The sequence below is a fragment of the Dendrobates tinctorius genome, unplaced genomic scaffold, assembly GCF_039654945.1.
Source record: "Dendrobates tinctorius isolate UK_male_01 unplaced genomic scaffold, ASM3965494v1 ptg000230l, whole genome shotgun sequence".
NCBI classification, from domain to species: Eukaryota; Metazoa; Chordata; class Amphibia; order Anura; family Dendrobatidae; genus Dendrobates; species Dendrobates tinctorius.
The window spans coordinates 8,785,001-8,804,197 of NW_027361897.1; the positions used below are offsets into that span (position 1 = coordinate 8,785,001).

Consider the following 19,197-nt stretch of genomic DNA (forward strand, 5'->3'; position numbering starts at 1 on the left):
TATTATTATTATTATATCTGTATATCTCTATCTATTATCTATCTCTATCTATTATCTATCTCTATCTATATATCTATCTCTCTATATCTTTCTATCTATAGCTATGTATCTCTATATCTATCTATCTATCTATCTATCTATCTATCCATTATCTATTTTCTATCTATCTCTATATCTATCTACCTATCGATCTATCTATCTATCTATCTATCTATCTATCTATCTATCTATCTATCTATCTATATTTCTTTCTATATCTATCTTTATATCTATCTCTATCTATCTCTATCTATCTCTATGAATCTTTCTATCTATATCTATCCATTATCTACTTTCTATCCATTATCTACTATCTATCTCTATATCTATCTATTTCTACATCTATCTTTCTATCTATATCTATCTAACCCTATATCTATATATCTATATAGCATTATTCCCTATGAGGGGGTGCATTATTCCCTATGAGGGGGCAGCATTATACCCTATGAAGGGGGCAGCATTATACCCTATGAGAAGGCAGCATTATACCCTATGAGGAGGCAGCATTATACCCTATGAGGAGGCAGCATTATTCCCTATGAGGGGGGCAGTATTATACCCTATGAGGAGGCAGCATTATACCTTATGAGGAGGGCAGCATTATTCCCTATGAGGGGGGCAGTATTATACCCTATGAGGAGGCAGCATTATACCCTATGAGGGGGTAAATTATTCCCTATGAGGGGGGCAGTATTATACCCTATGAGGGGGCAGTATTATACCCTACGAGGAGGGCAGCATTATTCCCTATGAGGGGGGCAGTATTATACCCTATGAGGAGGCAGCATTATACCCTACGAGGAGGGCAGCATTATTCCCTATGATGGGGTGCATTATTCCCTATGAGGGGGGCAGTATTATACCCTATGAGGGGGGCAGTATTATACCCTATGAGGGGGCAGCATTATACCCTATGAGGGGGTGCATTATTCCCTATGAGGGGGGCAGTATTATACCCTATGAGGGGGTGCATTATACCCTATGAGGGGGTGCATTAAACCCTATGAGGGGGTGCATTATTCCCTATGAGGGGGCAGCATTATACCCTATGAAGGGGGCAGCATTATACCCTATGAGGAGGCAGCATTATACCCTATGAGGAGGCAGCATTATACCCTATGAGGAGGCAGCATTATTCCCTATGAGGAGGCAGCATTATTCCCTATGAGGGGGGCAGTATTATACCCTATGAGGAGGCAGCATTATACCTTATGAGGAGGGCAGCATTATTCCCTATGAGGGGGGCAGTATTATACCCTATGAGGAGGCAGCATTATACCCTATGAGGGGGTGCATTATTCCCTATGAGGGGGGCAGTATTATACCCTATGAGGGGGCAGTATTATACCCTATGAGGAGGCAGCATTATTCCCTATGAGGGGGGCAGTATTATACCCTATGAGGAGGCAGCATTATACCCTACGAGGAGGGCAGCATTATTCCCTATGAGGGGGGCAGTATTATACCCTATGAGGGGGGCAGTATTATACCCTATGAGGGGGCAGCATTATACCCTATGAGGGGGTGCATTATTCCCTATGAGGGGGTGCATTATTCCCTATGAGGGGGGCAGTATTATACCCTATGAGGGGGTGCATTATACCCTATGAGGGGGTGCATTAAACCCTATGAGGGGGTGCATTATTCCCTATGAGGGGGGCAGTATTATACCCTATGAGGGGGGCAGTATTATACCCTATGAGGGGGTGCATTATACCCTATGAGGGGGTGCATTATTCCCTATGAGGGGGCAGCATTATACCCTATGAAGGGGGCAGCATTATACCCTATGAGAAGGCAGCATTATACCCTATGAGGAGGCAGCATTATACCCTATGTGGAGGCAGCATTATTCCCTATGAGGGGGGCAGTATTATACCCTATGAGGAGGCAGCATTATACCTTATGAGGAGGGCAGCATTATTCCCTATGAGGGGGGCAGTATTATACCCTATGAGGAGGCAGCATTATACCCTATGAGGGGGTGCATTATTCCCTATGAGGGGGGCAGTATTATACCCTATGAGGGGGCAGTATTATACCCTATGAGGAGGCAGCATTATTCCCTATGAGGGGGGCAGTATTATACCCTATGAGGAGGCAGCATTATACCCTACGAGGAGGGCAGCATTATTCCCTATAATGGGGTGCATTATTCCCTATGAGGGGGGCAGTATTATACCCTATGAGGGGGGCAGTATTATACCCTATGAGGGGGCAGCATTATACCCTATGAGGGGGTGCATTATTCCCTATGAGGGGGTGCATTATTCCCTATGAGGGGGCATTATTATACCCTATGAGGGGGTGCATTATACCCTATGAGGAGGTGCATTAAACCCTATGAGGGGGTGCATTATTCCCTATGAGGGGGCAGCATTATACCCTATGAAGGGGGCAGCATTATACCCTATGAGGAGGCAGCATTATACCCTATGAGGAGGCAGCATTATACCCTATGAGGAGGCAGCATTATTCCCTATGAGGAGGCAGCATTATACCCTATGAGGAGGCAGCATTATACCCTATGAGGAGGCAGCATTATACCCTATGAGGAGGCAGCATTATACCCTATGAGGGGGTGCATTATTCCCTATGAGGAGGCAGCATTATTCCCTATGAGGGGGGCAGTATTATACCCTATGAGGAGGCAGCATTATACCTTATGAGGAGGGCAGCATTATTCCCTATGAGGGGGGCAGTATTATACCCTATGAGGAGGCAGCATTATACCCTATGAGGGGGTGCATTATTCCCTATGAGGGGGGCAGTATTATACCCTATGAGGGGGCAGTATTATACCCTATGAGGAGGCAGCATTATTCCCTATGAAGGGGGCAGTATTATACCCTATGAGGAGGCAGCATTATACCCTACGAGGAGGGCAGCATTATTCCCTATGATGGGGTGCATTATTCCCTATGAGGGGGGCAGTATTATACCCTATGAGGGGGGCAGTATTATACCCTATGAGGGGGCAGCATTATACCCTATGAGGGGGTGCATTATTCCCTATGAGGGGGTGCATTATTCCCTATGAGGGGGGCAGTATTATACCCTATGAGGGGGTGCATTAAACCCTATGAGGGGGTGCATTAAACCCTATGAGGGGGTGCATTATTCCCTATGAGGGGGCAGTATTATACCCTATGAGGGGGGCAGTATTATACCCTATGAGGGGGTGCATTATACCCTATGAGGGGGTGCATTATACCCTTTGAGGGGGGCAGTATTATATTCTATGAGATGGCTGTATTATATTCTATGAGATGGCTGCATTATATTCTATGAGGGGTCTACATTATATTCTATGAGGGGGCTGCTTTATATTCTATGAGGGGGCTACCCCAACTCCTGCTACATAATTAAGACATGTACAACCTTATATTATACCCGGATATTAGCGTGTTTTACCGCACAATTGGTGGTCTGGTATTTAACTCTATGCAGCTACATAGTGGGCCCCAAGAATGATTTTCTCTGGTGGGCCCAAGGTGTTCCAGTCCGACGCTGTATATATATATATATATATATATATATATATACACCTGTATATATACTGTATATATTACACTAGGACAGACTCAATATAGGGGACATATGTATATCAGGAACTTCATATTTCTCCATAATGGGGTAGGAGGTACAATTTACATGGTTTTACAGTATTTAGAGCACTGCAAGGCCCATACATCTGACCAACAGACGGCAGGAGTGAGGCCTTGTCCATATCTTGCACTGGGGCCCATCAGATTCTAGTTAAGCTACTGTTCTACATGCAAGCATATTGTGTTAACGGTCAGGAATGATTCTGGACATGGATAGTAGTGGTGTTATAGTTGATTAAACTAATAGACGTACCAATTCCTTAATGCACCATTCCAGTGGTTTTTTATTTTATGGCTGGAGTGATGCTTTGAATCTATTGAATCTAAGGTCCGTGCACCCCCAGTCTGATACTTACCTGCTGACATCTTCACTGCTGCTCCGGTCGGTCTCCAGCAGTTTGTGACCTGCCAGATAGCTCCAGTGTTTCATGGAGCAAGCTGGTGATCACAACTCAATACAAGTCTAAGAGCCTCATTCTGGTTCTCATAGACTTGCATTGAGAGCTTGTGACATAACTTATGACTTCAGGACAGTCAGAAACTGCAGTCACAAGATGGCATTGCGGGACCGTTGCAATGCCGAAAAAGTGAAGACGCCAGAATTCGAACATAAGTCTGGGTTCAGAGACATTACAGTAGAAGCACCACTCCAACGCTGAAAAAAAATCCCGCTGGATGGAGTGTTGTTTTAAACGATATGGTATTAACGGCTTTTAGAGACATTCATTTTTCTCATACGACTGCTATCCTTTATTTTTTTCATGGAAAACAATCATACATATAATATTCTACAGGGCTGTTCACATGTCCAATTTTTTCACTCAGACCTAGTGGTCCATGAAAAATTGTGGAGACATTTCTGATATGGATCCAAGTATCAAATCAAAATCAACAATGCAAATCTATGGGCCAATGAAACAATAGGACAGCACTCGGAAGCTATCTGTGTCCTCTCTGTTTTTCACTAACTGATAGATATTAGAAGGGAGAGAAAGTTTTTTTCTCATCATTAAAAACTGATGAAACTTTGACCAAATTGTGATGAAAATCACAGATGAAACTGAAAATCACCAATGAAGCTCAGTCCTTTTTTCTCGTAAATTTAGAAAAAATGAATTCTGAAAGATGCCTAAGACCCAATCAGGGATTGAGTTGCTGAAAATTTCTGCAACTTTACTGTTCGTCATTCTGCTGTTCAAGATACTGTGCTTATCAAGTGTATTAAATACCATCAAGATTTGTTCTTCATCTACAAACTGGAACAATTACATTTGTTTTCCACTAAAAATTACAAAAAGCACCAAAATTCACATGCATCATTTTGAGAAAATATATGTTTCCACACCGGTACATTCATCATATACTGTATAGTTTTCATACTCACCAGTATTTACCAGCTTCATCCTGCCACAGTTTTCCATATTCAGCAAAGCGGACCATGCCATTATTAGTGACTATGATGGAGCGATCTGAAGGGATCTTCAGGTTCATGCACATCAACTCCTCCTTTTCATTTCCTCGATTGCAAGTTATGGTTATATACAGATTTCCCTGACTTGGAATATTCACAACATTCTTGGGAGCACATCTTAAGTATTGAATCCTCGTGTCAGGTTTTAAGAGGACATTGAGTTTTTGTCCACTCTTTAAAGAGGCTTTTGGATCACTGCTTACTTGTACTCCTGCTTCTGTTAAAACTTCTAAAGCAATTTCCTGAATTTGCAATTTTGTTGACTGAAAGAATATCTTTATCTCGCCGCTGCATGCATTGGCAACGTGTGTATTTTCATTGCCCATTTCTAAAATGAAATCACAAAATAATATATAATATAACATGTATATCATTATTCATAGGTAATAGATTTTGAATAGAGATGAGCGAATGTAACTAATTCCTTTCAAACAAATAAATTTTTATATGAAAATGTGCAAGTTGACCTGCGCTATAGGACTCAGGAAAATAAACAATGATTAAATAATAGAAATGATGAAAAACAGCCAAAATAACAACCCACTCTTAAATATATAAAGGATGCATAGATAAAATATATATATATATATATAAAGTATTAACATATACAGTATATATAACGTATCACTCACCAATACGAGGCAGATGAATAGATGTGATGCAAATTGGCTGCTGTGACTGCTGATCTTTGACGGTGATGAGAAGGAACTCAGCAAGTGTCTTGCTACAAGGAGTTAAATGAGCCATGCTCCTTATCAGTGCAAATGACAGCTTGTAAAACCTGAAGGAGGTGAGCACTTCTAAGGGTACCGATACACATAGCGATGCACCAGTGATCCTGACAACGATATGGATCGCTGGTGCATCGCTAAGTGGTCGCTAGTGAGCTGCCACACAGGCAGATCTCACCAGCGACATCGCAGGGGTCGGGGGTCGCTCCTTACCTGTCAGACAAGGCGATCCTGACGTCCTCCGCCCGCGTCCACGCGTCACTCGTCGGCGCCACAGGAAGCCCAGCAGGAAGCTGACGACGAGAAATGGTCCAGGACGTTCTCGCATGATCAGCGATAATCAGCGGGGAAGCCGGTCGGAGGTAAGTATCACATGTAGCGATATCGCTAGCAATATCGCTGCTACGTCACAAAACCAGTGACGTTACAGCGATATTGCTAGCGATATCGCTACATGTAACGGGCTCTTAACAGTGACCTGAAGCCTGATACGCTCTAAGGCAGTGAGGCTATAATGAGACCAAGCACAGGGAGCGAACTGCCGAGAGACGCTGGCTATCACAGAGTGGAAGAAGGGCGGGAGATTGAGAGTGCAAGGTAAGAATAGGGAACGCTCCGGCCGAAGGCGCCCCGGAATCCCAATTGAAAGCAGCCGCCCGAAAGTACCTGAGCGTGTGACGTCACAGCCCGTACAGGGCAACACAAGGATCAAAAAGCTGACCAACGCGTTTCAAAGGCCCAAGCTGCCTTCTTCATCAGGGTGCCTGTAATCCTGAAATGACGCCCATAAATACCCTCGGTGACTGCTGCATTAACCCTTGCCGTGCCTCGGTGAAATTGACACCATGGAAATGTAGCAAACCACCCATTTCCTAATGTAACGCTAAGTTTGGAATAGGCTGGGAATTTACAAGTTATTGTAATATTTTACTTAACTAAAAATACTTTATTATTAATACTCTCTAAAAACAGTTAAAAACGAGGTGCAATTAAGAATGCCCAAGAGGCAAGAAAAACATCATTCCAAACACATATATATGCATATATAATTGTATACATGCAGGCGCTCAAAAATTGTGAGGAATAAACTCAAAATAGACAATAACAATTGCACTAACACAGGGCGCACTGACCATCGTAGTTATTTAACAGGTACAAATAGTTTCAATAAAATAAATTGATATTCATAATTATACCTACATTCCAAAGAAAACCAATTAATTGTACATAAGCATCTAAAAAATAAACTAAAAATAACAGTAGAAAATGTATTTAAAATGTGTTTAGAATATATAAGATATAGAATATAAAATGTCTGTAGACATAAACAGACACTAGCGCATGGTTATGGACTGCAATGAGTTACTGGAAAGCAAAAATCTCCAGTTCCTGATTAATACAGTGGGGCAAAAAAGTATTTAGTCAGTCAGCAATAGTGCAAGTTCCACCACTTAAAAAGATGAGAGGCGTCTGTAATTTACATCATAGGTAGACCTCAACTATGGGAGACAAACTGAGAAAAAAAAATCCAGAAAATCACATTGTCTGTTTTTTTTTCATTTTATTTGCATATTATGGTGGAAAATAAGTATTTGGTCAGAAACAAAATTTCATCTCAATACTTTGTGATATATCCTTTGTTGGCAAGGACAGAGGTCAAACGTTTTCTGTAAGTCTTCACAAGGTTGCCACACACTGTTGTTGGTATGTTGGCCCATTCCTCCATGCAGATCTCCTCTAGAGCAGTGATGTTTTTGGCTTTTCGCTTGGCAACACGGACTTTCAACTCCCTCCAAAGGTTTTCTATAGGGTTGAGATCTGGAGACTGGCTAGGCCACTCCAGGACCTTGAAATGCTTCTTACGAAGCCACTCCTTCGTTGCCCTGGCGGTGTGCTTTGGATCATTGTCATGTTGAAAGACCCAGCCACGTTTCATCTTCAATGCCCTTGCTGATGGAAGGAGGTTTGCACTCAAAATCTCACAATACATGGCCCCATTCATTCTTTCATGTACCCGGATCAGTCGTCCTGGCCCCTTTGCAGAGAAACAGCCCCAAAGCATGATGTTTCCACCACCATGCTTTACAGTAGGTATGGTGTTTGATGGATGCAACTCAGTATTCTTTTTCCTCCAAACACGACAAGTTGTGTTTCTACCAAACAGTTCCAGTTTGGTTTCATCAGACCATAGGACATTCTCCCAAAACTCCTCTGGATCATCCAAATGCTCTCTAGCAAGCTTCAGACGGGCCCGGACATGTACAGGCTTAAGCAGTGGGACACGTCTGGCACTGCAGGATCTGAGTCCATGGTGGCGTAGTGTGTTACTTATGGTAGGCCTTGTTACATTGGTCCCAGCTCTCTGCAGTTCATTCACTAGGTCCCCCCGCGTGGTTCTGGGATTTGTGCTCACCGTTCTTGTGATCATTCTGATCCCACGGAGTGGGATTTTGCGTGGAGCACCAGATCGAGGGAGATTATCAGTGGTCTTGTATGTCTTCCATTTTCTAATTATTGCTCCCACAGTTGATTTCTTCACTCCAAGCTGGTTGGCTATTGCAGATTCAGTCTTCCCAGCCTGGTGCAGGGCTACAATTTTGTTTCTGGTGTCCTTTGACAGCTCTTTGGTCTTCACCATAGTGGAGTTTGGAGTCAGACTGTTTGAGGGTGTGCACAGGTGTATTTTTATACTGATAACAAGTTTAAACAGGTGCCATTACTACAGGTAATGAGTGGAGGAAAGAGGAGACTCTTAAAGAAGAAGTTACAGGTCTGTGAGAGCCAGAAATCTTGATTGCTTGTTTCTGACCAAATACTTATTTTCCACCATACTATGCAAATAAAATGAAAAAAAAACAGACAATGTGATTTTCTGGATTTTTTTTTCTCAGTTTGTCTCCCATAGTTGAGGTCTACCTATGATGTAAATTACAGACGCCTCTCATCTTTTTAAGTGGTGGAACTTGCACTATTGCTGACTGACTAAATACTTTTTTGCCCCACTGTACCTTTTGGGGCCAAGCAGTCAAGAGTAGAGATGAGCGACTTTGCCTTTTTTCGGGTCGAGTCGGGTTTCATGAAACCCGACTTTCTCAAAAGTCGGGTCGAACGCAATCGGCAGATTATCGTGAAAAGTCGAAGGCCGACTGAAACACGAAACCCAATGCAAGTCAATGGGGAACCAAGGTTGGCAGGGAGTGGAGGACAGGAAACACACCTACAGTGCCCATTTTAATGCCAAAAACATCAATTCTTATTACTTAAGCTTGTCAACCTTAATTTACTTTATAATAATAGTTAAGCATTGAAAACTGGGGGTTATTTGGCTAAAGTTGTGGGGGGGTAGGGCTGGCTCCAGATTTTCGTGGGCCCTGGGCCAAAGAGTGTCACTGGGCTCTTTTAACACATGACACAATTCATGATGCTCCGATACGGCACAGAAATATAGGTATAGTACAATGAAAAATACTTCACTTCTTACATCTCATGACTGATATCCATTTTAAATTCTCCAATAGCTCCAAAAACGGACAGTATATTACTCCATACAATATTATGGCCACCGCATAGTGCGCTTTACAGAGTAATGAGGCCCATATATTTCTCCATACAGAATCATTGGTCCCATATAATGTTTGAAACAGTATATGATGAGCTCCACATAATGCTACAGTATATGCTGGTCCCCATGGATGAAGCTACACTGTGTTATGGGCCCAAATAATGCTCCATATATAATGGGCCCCATTTCTAATGCTCCAGTGCATAATGGGCCCTGTAAATGCTGCTCCAGTGTCTGATGTCCACCTTTGGAATGCTCCAGTGTATGGTGGGCCTCATATATCATTCTCCAGAGTATAGTGCTCCCCAAAAATAGCTGTCCCAACATTGAAAACAATTAAATAAGACTCCTCGCTAGGGAATCCCTGTACTAGTCTGGACTCCTCGTTGTCCCCATCTTCCATCTCACAGCACTTGGACTGTTCAGGCAGAGGGCATACAGACGTGATGTCATCGCGCTCTCAGATCAGAATGTCACTGTCAGGAAACGCGGAAGACGTCACAGCGGTGGAGCAGCGAGATGTAAGTATTTCAACTTTGCAAGTGCTGTGATACTGAGTAAGCAGGGGGGCCCACTCGTTGGTGACGGCACTGGCACAGGGCCCCTCATAGTACGGCGGTGTTTCTGACGGTGGGTGGAGGGCCCTCCCACCGGCAGTGACACTTTTGCATACTATGAGGGGCCCTGTGCCAGTGCCATCGCCCATGAGTATGCCCCCCCATCACCTGCTCAAGGAACCTGCACTTTCATCTGCACCTTCCTCTTTGTCACCGTGTAAGGTGGTATAGTATGCGGGAAGGGGAACCTGAGTTTCATAAGGGTCAGAATCTGGCTGTGTAGAGTGCGAGGGGAATGTAGTGGTCTGGGTCAATGTACCAGCAGAATCATCTAGCAGTGGCTGGGCATCAGTGCACTTTTGGCGCCCCCAGGAGTACGGTCGCCACAGTGGCATTACCTTCCTCCTAGGGAGTGTGATGTTATGCTTGGGAGCAGCGAAGGATCTCTCTAGCAGTTAAACCAACACACAACACAGTTCCCACTCCAGGCCAGCAGGGAGACCTCTGAACCTGACTGCTGAGGAGCTGCTCTCTGTGGTCGGGAGGAGGTAAGTTAGGGCAGTCTGTGAAGGGAAGGGGAAGTGTGTGGATGTGAGAAGGCGAGCTGGAGGATGAGCAGAGTTAAGGCTCACTCCTAGCTGGAGCGCATGGTCGGCATTCCGGTCTCCGAGTTTGTAGGGACACTGACGGTCCTGCAGCAGAAACCGGAGGAAGTAGCAGCTGTAAATGCTCTGTTCCCAACTAAGGCTCGGAGGCCCCAGCAGCGACGTGTGTGAGCAAGAAGGAAAAGGCTATGGCTGCCTGCCATACGAGAAAGTTCCAAAAGAGAGTCAACAGGCGGAACTTCAGTGAACTCACTACTGCGAGTACCTTAGATAAGCGCTAGAACGGAGGCCACACTACCTATCTGCAGAGAGAGAATTCCAAATTTGCTTCCATTCTGACCAACTCCTTCTCCATCTGTACTCTGGGTCCTGGACGGCACTTACCAAGTACAGGTAAAGCAACTGCACAACTGTGTCTGTCATCTTTCTCCTGCGCCTGGCGCACGGCTCTGCTACATTCTGCACTGCACACCATCTACCAACTCTTTCATCTGCCCTGCGACTACGGCCCTACCTGTGCAGGGCTTCTGCATCTTAGCTGCACCACAACATCTGTCCCAGAGAAGCGACACTGCAGCGCGGGTCAATGTGATCAGAAACCACAGGTGGCATCACGTATCATTCACCTATAAACGTTATTCACCCCTTTGTATGGACGCCCAGGGCCGCAGAACGGGTCATCACCACCAACGTGACACATCCCTCTGAGACACCGGCCCGGTACCGATTAACCCCACTGCCCTGGCTGGCCACCCACACTCCATGTCAGATTCATCTTGGACTGGGGAATTCACGATTTGACTTGATAACCCAGGCATGGTATGATAGAAAGAGCTGGACTAATGTGAAGTGTGGCCTGCTGCATTCACTTTTGGTGAGGGTGAAGGACGCAAGGAAAGGGGTTCTTCCTGACCAGGAGCCAGCACTTGACGACTCAGTGCTTGCATTTTTTGAAACTTCAGAAGAGGAGGGCATATTTGCTGGAGTCTGTTTCGGCAAAGTAAGCAAAAAACAATTCCTGATGCTCTGGGTTTAAAAGCGGTTAACTTGCTCCCAGAAAAGGTAGCCTTCCAGGTGTTCTGGAGCCAGACCATGATGCAGGTTCAACACCTCCTGCCTTAGCTGCTATTGTGCTTTTGCCACAAGCAGCAGATGCACCACCACCATCAGCACCAGCTGGCCCCCCCACACCCACATCCGCGGCCTCTTCCACCAATCTTCAAAATATTGCAGAACATGAACCCAAAATAACATCAGATATATGGTACTGTATCAGAAGCGTACAGCTCTATACAGTCAAAGGATGATTGTCAATCTCCCTATATATACCATCAGTCACACAGAGATGCTCACAGGCTCAGTATGGATTAGACAGAATACAGTATCATCAGTTAGCATGTATATATAGTATAGTTTAAACATTCTCAATCTCCGTAGATATTTCAGGAGGCAGACACAGACGTTCTCAGGCTCAGTATGGATTACAACACAATATAAAAAGCCGTAAAACGGTAATGGATCTGAAGAGTACAGCTGCACACAGTTTAGGGGTCATTGTTGTCAATCTCAGTATTTATTTCCACAGTCAGAAAATAACTCTCACTTGGTCAGTTTGGATTAGACCAGAATATAAAAAGCAGTAAATGTGTAATGTATCACAAGCGTAGAGCTGTATACACCTCTGCAATTCTGTCAGATAATACTCAGTTTCTTCCTGAAAATTATTGCAAACACAAATTCTTTGGTATTATTATTTTCATTTAATTTGTCTTAAATGAAAAAGCACAAAAAGAATTGTCCTAAAGCCAAATTGGATATAATTCCACACCAAACATAAAAAAGAGGGTGGACAAAAGTAATGGCACTGTTTGAAAAATCATGTGATGATTCTCTAATTTGTGTAATTAACAGCACCTGTAACTTACCTGTGGCACCTAACAGGTGTTGGCAATAAGTAAATCACACTTGCAGCCAGTTGACATGGATTAAAGTTGACTCAACCTCTGTCCTGTGTCCTTTGTGCACCACATTGAGCATGGCGAAAAGAAAGAAGACCAAAGAACTGTCTGAGGACTTGAGAAACCAAATTGTGAGGAAGCATGAGCAATATCAAGGCTACTAGTCCATCTCCAAAGACCAGAATGTTCATGTGTCTACTGTGTGCAGTCTCATCAAGAAGTTTAAAGCCCATGGCACTGTGGCTAACCTCCCTAGATGTGGACAGAAAAGAAAAATTGACAAGAGATTTGAACGCGAGATTGTGCGGATGTTGGATAAAGAACCTCGACTAACATCCAAACAAGTTCAAGCTGCCTTGCAGTCCGAGGGTACAACAGTGTCAACCCGTACTATCCGTCGGCGTCTGAATGAAAAGGGACTGTATGGTAGGATACCCAGGAAGACCCCACTTCTTACCCCGAGACATAAAAAAGCCAGGCTGGAGTTTGCCAAAACTTACCTGAAAAAGCCTAAAACATTTTGGAAGAATGTTCTCTGGTCAGATGAGACAAAAGTAGAGCTTTTTGGACAAAGGCATCAACATAGAGTTTACAGTAGAAAAATAGAGGCATTCAAAGAAAAAAACACGGTCCCTACAGTCAAACATGGCGGAGGTTCCCTGATGTTTTGGGGTTGCTTTGCTGCCTCTGGCACTGGACTGCTTGACCGTGTGCATGGTATTATGAAGTCTGAAGACTACCAACAAATTTTGCAGCATAATGTAGGGCCCAGTGTGAGAAAGCTGGGTCTCCCTCAGAGGTCATGGGTCTTCCAGCAGGACAATGACCCAAAACACACATCAAAAAGCACTAGAAAATGGTTTGAGAGAAAGCACTGGAGACTTCTAAGGTGGCCAGCAATGAGTCCAGACCTGAATCCCATAGAACACCTGTGGAGAGATCTAAAAATGGCAGTTTGGAGAAGGCACCCTTCAAATATCAGGGACCTGGAGCAGTTTGCCAAATAAGAATGGTCTAAAATTCCAGCAGAGCATTGTAAGAAACTCATTGATGGTTACCGAAAGCCGTTGGTCGCAGTTATTTTGGCTAAAGGTTGTGCAACCAAGTATTAGGCTGAGGGTGCCAATACTTTTGTCTGGCCCATTTTTGGAGTTTTGTGTGAAATGATCAATGTTTTGCTTTTTGCTTCATTCTCTTTTGTGTTTTTTCATTTTAGACAAATTAAATGAAGATAATAATACAAAGAATTTGTGTTTGCTATCATTTTCAGGAAGAAACGGAGTATTATCTGACAAAATTGCAGGGGTGTCAATACTTTTGGCCACAACTATATATATATATATATATATATATATATACTACATACTACATACATGCTACTAGGGTTGAGCGATACCATCCGATATTCAAAAGTATCGGATCGGAATGGATCGGCCCGATACACAAAAAAGTATTGGGTATCGCCGATTCCGATTCCGATACCGGAAGTCCCATTAAAGTCAATGGGACAGAACTATCGGAATTAAAAAAAACCCTTTTGGGAGGGGGGAAGAGTGTGGGCGGTGCGTGGGCGGTCACTGTGTGTCTGTGTGTGCGGGCGGGGTCTGTGCGGGCTTTCGGTGGTCTGTACAAGCCTGCTGGGGGCCTGCACCGGCTGCCGGTGGTCTGTGCTGGCTGCTGGTGGTCTGTACGGGCCTCTCAGGGTCCTGTGCCGGCTGTTGGTGGTCTGTACGGGCCTCTCGCGGGCCTGTGCCGGCTGTCGGTGGTCTGTACGGGCCTCTCGGGGGCCTGTGCCGGCTGTCGGTGGTCTGTACGCGCCTCTCGGGGGCCTGTGCCGACTGTTGGTGGACTGTGTCGGCTGCCGGGGGCCTGTGCCGGCTGCCAGTGGTCTGTACGGGCCTCTCGGGGGCCTGTGCCAGCTACCGGTGGTCTGTACGGGCCGCTTGGGGGCCTGTGATGGCTGCCGGTGGTGTGTACGGGCCTCTCAGGGGCCTGTGCCGGCTGTCGGCGGTCTGTGCCGGCTGTCTGTGGTCTGTGCCGGCTGCCGGTGGTCTGTAAGGGCCTCTTGGGGGCCTGTGCCAGCTGTCGGTGGTCTGTATGGGCCCCTCGGGGGCCTGTGTTGGCTGATGGTGGTCTGTGCTGGCTGCCGGGGGCCTGTGCCGGCTGCAGGTGGTCTGTACGGGCCTCTCAGGTGCCTGTGCTGGCTGTCGGTGGTCTGTGTCAGCTGCTGTTGGTCTGTACGGGCCTCTCAGGGGCCTGTGCCGGCTGTTGGTGGTCTGTGCCGGCTGTCTGTGGTCTGTGCCGGCTGCCGGTGGTCTGTAAAGGCCTCTCGGGGGCCTGTGCTGGCTGTCGGTGGTCTGTACGGGCCTCTCGGGGGCCTGTTCCGGCTGTCGGTGGTCTGTGCCGGCTGCCGGGGGTGTGTGCCGGCTGCCGGTGGTCTGTACGGGCCTCTCGGGGGCCTGTGCCGGCTGTCGGTGGTCTGTGCCGGCTGCTGGTGGCCTGTGCCTGCTGCCGGTGGTCTGTGAGGGCCTCTCGGGTGCCTGTGCTGGCTGTCGGTGATCAGTGCTGGCTGTCAGTTGTCTGTGCCGGCAGCCGGTGGTCTGTACGGGCCTCTTTGGGGCCTGTGCCGGCTTTCGTTGGTCTGTGCCGGCTGCCGGGGGCCTGTGACGGCTGCCGGTGGTCTGTACGGGCCTCTCGGGGGCCTGTGCCGGCTACAAGTGGTCTGTACGGGCCTCTCGGGGGCCTGTGCTGGCTGCCGGTGGTCTGTACGGGCCTCTCAGGGGCCTGTGTCGGCTGTCGGTGGTCTGTGCCGGCTGCCGGTGGTCTGTACGGGCCTCTCGGGGGCCTGTGCCGGCTGTCGGTGGTCTGTACGGGCCTCTCGGGGACCTGTGCCGGCTGTCGGTGGTCTGTGCCGGCTGCTGGGGGACTGTGTCGGCTGCGGGTGGTCTGTACGGGCCTCTCGGGGGCCTGTGCTGGCTATCGGTGATCTGTGCCGGCTGTCGGTGGTCTGTGTCGGCTGCCGGTGGTCTGTACGGGCCTCTTTGGGGCCTGTGCCGGCTTTCGTTGGTCTGTGCCAGCTGCCGGGGCCTGTGCCGGCTGCCAGTGGTCTGTACGGGCCTCTCGGGAGCCTGTGCCGGCTGTCGGTGGTCTGTGCCGGCTGCCAGGGGCCTGTGCCTGCTGTCGGTGGTCTGTACGGGCCTCTCGGGGCCTGTGCCGGCTGTCGGTGGTATATGCCGGCTGTCGGGGGCCTGTGCCGGCTGCCGGTGGTCTGTACGGGCCTCTCGGGGGCCTGTGCCGGCTGTCGGTGGTCTGTACGGGCCTCTCGGGGGCCTGTGCCGGCTGTCGGTGGTCTGTTCCGGCTGCCGGGGGCGTGTGCCGGCTGCCGGTGGTCTATACGGGCCTCTCGGAGGCCTGTGCCGGCTGTCGGTGGTCTGTGCCGGCTGCCGGGGGCGTGTGCCGGCTGACGGTGGTCTGTACGGGCCTCTCGGGGGCCTGTGCCGGCTGTCGGTGGTCTGTGCCGGCTGCCAGGGGCCTGTGCCGGCTGTCGGTGGTCTGTGCGGGCCTGCCAGGGGTCTTGTATGTGTTCAGGCATCATCCGATGGGACTACAAGTCCCATCGGGCGATGCCTGCTACACTGACAGTGATTGACACATTAGCCAATGATGGGACAGTAGTAGTCCCATCATCCGGCTAATGAGTTGAATGCAAAAAAAATAAAATAATACATACTACATACATAGTACATGCATACTACATACATACTACATACAGTATATACAACATTCATACAACATTCATACAACATACAGTACATACTACATACATACTACATATATACTACATTCATACAACATACATACATACATACTACATACTACATACATGCTACAAATATACTACATTCATACAACATACATATATACTACATACTACATACGTGCTACATATATACTACATTCATACAACATACATATATACTACATACTACATACATACTTCATATATACTACATTCATACATACATACTACATACATACTACATATATGCTACATTCATACAACATACATATATACTACATACTTGCTACATATATACTACATTCATACAACATACATATATACTACATACATGCTACATATATACTACATTCATACAACATACATATATACTACATACTTGCTACATATATACTACATTCATACAACATACATATATACTACATATATGTAGCATGTATGTAGTATATATGCATGTTGTATGAATGTAGTATATATGTAGCATGTATGTAGTATGTAGTATATATGTAGTTGTATGAATGTAGTATATATGTAGCATGTATGTAGTATGTAGTATATATGTATGTTGTATGAATGTAGTATATATGTAGCATGTATGAATGTAGTATATATATAGCATGTATGTAGTATATATGTATGTTGTATGAATGTAGTATATATGTAGTATGTATGTATGTAAGTTGTATGAATGTTGTATATATGTAGTATTTTTTACATTCAACACACTAGCCGGATGATAGGACTACTACTGTTCCATCATTGGCTAATGTGTCAATCACTGTCAGTGTAGCAGGCACTGCCTGCACACAAACAAGACTCCCAGCAGGCCCACACAGACCACCGACAGCCGGCACAGACCACCGACAGCCGGCACAGGCCCCCGAGAGGCCCGTACAGACCACCGGCAGCCGGCACTGGCCCCCGGCAGCTGGCACATACCACCGACAGCCGGCACAGGCCCCTGAGAGGCCCGTACAGACCACCGGCAGCCGACACAGGCCCCTGCAGCTGGCACAGACCACCGACAGCCGGCAATGGTCCCCGAGAGGCCCATACAGACCACCGGCAGCCGGCACAGGCCTGCAGCAGCCAGCACAGACCACCGAGAGGCCCGTACAGACCCCCCACAGTCGGCACAGACTGCGCATCATGATGCGCACAGACCGCGGATCATGATGACATCATTTCAGCAGCCAATCACAGCCACAACAGTGGCTCATTGCATTAATGGGACTTCCGATTCCGGTATCCGATATTGAAAAAATATCGGTACTCGGTATCGGAATTCCGATACAGTGAATATCGGCCGATACCCGATATTTGCAGTATCGGAATGCTCAACACTAATCACTAGTGTTGAGCATTCCGATACCGCAAGTATCGGGTATCGGCCGATATTCACTGTATCGGAATTCTGATACTGAGTCCCGATACTTTTTTCATATCGAATACCGGAATCGGAAGTTCCCATAATGCTATGAGCCTGCTCAATTTGATTCAGCCAATGGGAATCCTCAGAAGTGTTTGCACATCCTGTTAGGCATGTAGGCATGTTAACTATTGGCATGGCTGTGATTGGCTGCTGAAATGATGTCATGATGCACTATAAAAGCCGCCGCCGCCATTTCTGGTCACTCTGCTGTGAATTCAGTTAGGGACAGGCTGCTGTTGAAGACTGTGAGGGACAGTTAGAAATAGCGATTATACAAAACATATTGTGCTTTACCCAGGCTACATAAACCACCACTGTAGCTTTCTTTTGACTAGCAGCAGTGTTCACAGCTGTCTGCAAGGGCTGTGTGAGTGCAGCTCACGCTGTGTAGTGGGTCCTGCAGCCACGTCTGGTTGTAGGCCGCCCAGCGTGCGTCACTGCTGCCTCATACATATTTTTCTTTTTGAGCTGCTTATTTTTCAGAAATTCTATCTAATGTGCTTCCATCCGTATCCATATACGTTGGTTGCAAACACTAGTAGTAGACAGCGGACCCTCTCTGCAGCCTTTCAGTGCTAGTGCCCACTTATCTGCACTGTTCACGGCTGTCTGAGAGGTCTCTGACTGTGTGTGAGTGCAGCTCACGCTAAGTAGTGTGTCCTGCAGCTACGTCTGGTTGTAGGACGCTCAGCGTGCGTCACTGCCTCACACATATTTTTCTTTTATTGCAGCTCATTTTTTCTTCTACTACTAGTGTGCATCCATCCGTATCCATCTACATTGGTTGGTTGCAAACACTATATAGGAGTAGATAGAGGAGCCTTTTTTCTGGCTTGTGCCCTTCAGCTGCAGCCAGATTAGTATTACCCAATTTTTTGGAGCCTCATCTTTTGCATTGTAGGTTACCTGCCTGCATTGTAATAGCTCCAAAAAGTTGGTGATATTATCACTTTCAAATCTTTGGTCACATCCTTTTAGTTTTTTTTCACAAAAAAAACAATAAAGTTCACCAAACACTGCATTTGACAGTTGTGTAAGCCACATTAGCGCCTATTAAAGTGTAGTCCACAGACACTTCATAAAATTAGTGTTTCTTATACCTGTAACCAGCTGTTCAGGAATAAGCACACTAAGCCCCCCCTTTGTACTTTTCTGCCTATCTTTATCAGTCTAGCAAGATGAAGAAGGCAGTGAGTAAGGCACGTGGGCGTGGGCGTGGAGTTTCAGCAGGGAGAGGATGTGGGGATTCTGCAGGGAGAGGACGTGGGGATTCTGTGCCTGCTGCGGGCACCAGTGAGTCAGCATCCCCCAGTTTTAGCAGGCAACAGTCCTTTATGTGCAGCTTTGTAGGACCTCGCCGTACCCCACTGCTGCGGGAGGAACAAATTGAAGCCGTTGTCGGATTGATGGCAGCTAACGCATAGACTTCAAT

The 19,197-nt window shown here is 46.5% G+C and overlaps 1 long non-coding RNA gene across 1 annotated transcript in view; it reads right to left on the reverse strand.

Annotated features, from left to right (window-relative positions):
- Positions 1 to 19,197, reverse strand: part of LOC141059706 (uncharacterized) — a 102,395-nt gene that overhangs the window by 59,634 nt on the left and 23,564 nt on the right. Inside the window, exon 2 of the long non-coding RNA XR_012222586.1 lies at positions 5,035 to 5,449. This is a non-coding gene — a long non-coding RNA (uncharacterized lncRNA). The remainder of the gene's footprint in view (positions 1 to 5,034; positions 5,450 to 19,197) is intronic.